Below are 1,457 nucleotides of genomic sequence, written 5' to 3' on the forward strand. Positions count from 1 at the left end.
CTGGTTGATCCTGCCAGTAGTCATATGCTTGTCTCAAAGATTAAGCCATGCATGTCTCAGTGCATGCCGAATTAAGGTAAAACCGCGAATGGCTCATTAAATCAGTTATGGTTCATTAGATTGTACCCACATTTACTTGGATAACTGTGGTAATTCTAGAGCTAATACATGCAAAACAGAGTCCCGACCAGTGATGGAAGGGACGCTATTATTAGATCAAAACCAATCGGTGGCGGGCGGCTCGCCGTTCGTCCACCGTTTATTTTGGTGACTCTGAATAACTTTGTGCTGATCGCACGGTCCTAGCACCGGCGACGCATCTTTCAAATGTTTGCCTTATCAACTGTCGATGGTAGGTTCTGCGCCTACCATGGTTGTAACGGGTAACGGGGAATCAGGGTTCGATTCCGGAGAGGGAGCCTGAGAAACGGCTACCACATCCAAGGAAGGCAGCAGGCGCGCAAATTACCCACTCCCGGCACGGGGAGGTAGTGACGAAAAATAACGATACGGGACTCATCCGAGGCCCCGTAATCGGAATGAGTACACTTTAAATCCTTTAACGAGGATCCATTGGAGGGCAAGTCTGGTGCCAGCAGCCGCGGTAATTACAGCTCCAATAGCGTATATTAAAGTTGTTGCGGTTAAAAAGCTCGTAGTTGAATCTGTGTCGCACACCGTCGGTTCACCGCTCGCGGTGTTTAACTGGCGTGATGTGGGACGTCCTACCGGTGGGCTTAGCCTCGCGAGGGGCGGCCCAACTAATATCCCGTCGCGGTGCTCTTTACTGAGTGTCGAGTCGGGCCGGTACGTTTACTTTGAACAAATTAGAGTGATTAAAGCAGGCTACCTTCGCCTGAATACTGCGTGCATGGAATAATGGAATAGGACCTCGGTTCTATTTTGTTGGTTTTCGGAACCCCGAGGTAATGATTAATAGGGACAGATGGGGGCATTCGTATTGCGACGTTAGAGGTGAAATTCTTGGATCGTCGCAAGACGGACAGAAGCGAAAGCATTTGCCAAAAATGTTTTCATTAATCAAGAACGAAAGTTAGAGGTTCGAAGGCGATCAGATACCACCCTAGTTCTAACCATAAACGATGCCAGCTAGCGATCCGCCGAAATTCCTCCGATGACTCGGCGGGCAGCTTCCGGGAAACCAAAGCTTTTGGGTTCCGGAGGAAATATGGTTGCAAAGCTAAAACTTAAAGGAATTGACGGAAGGGCACCACCAGGAGTGGAGCCTGCGGCTTAATTTGACTCAACACGGGAAACCTCACCAGGCCCAGACACCGGAAGGATTGACAGATTGATAGCTCTTTCTTGATTCGGTGGGTGGTGGTGCATGGCCGTTCTTAGTTGGTGGAGCGATTTGTCTGGTTAATTCCGATAACGAACGAGACTCTAGCCTGCTAAATAGGCGTACCCTATGGTATCGCGGAACTTTTGAAAGA

At 49.1% G+C, this 1,457-nt stretch overlaps 1 pseudogene; it reads left to right on the forward strand.

Moving 5' to 3' along the window:
• Positions 1-1,181, forward strand: LOC146721191 (small subunit ribosomal RNA; annotated as a pseudogene).
• Positions 1,182-1,457: the final 276 nt, after the last annotated feature.

This window comes from Nylanderia fulva, unplaced genomic scaffold, assembly GCF_048542155.1.
Source record: "Nylanderia fulva isolate GAGA-0341 unplaced genomic scaffold, ASM4854215v1 Scaffold528, whole genome shotgun sequence".
In the NCBI taxonomy this organism is placed as follows: Eukaryota; Metazoa; Arthropoda; class Insecta; order Hymenoptera; family Formicidae; genus Nylanderia; species Nylanderia fulva.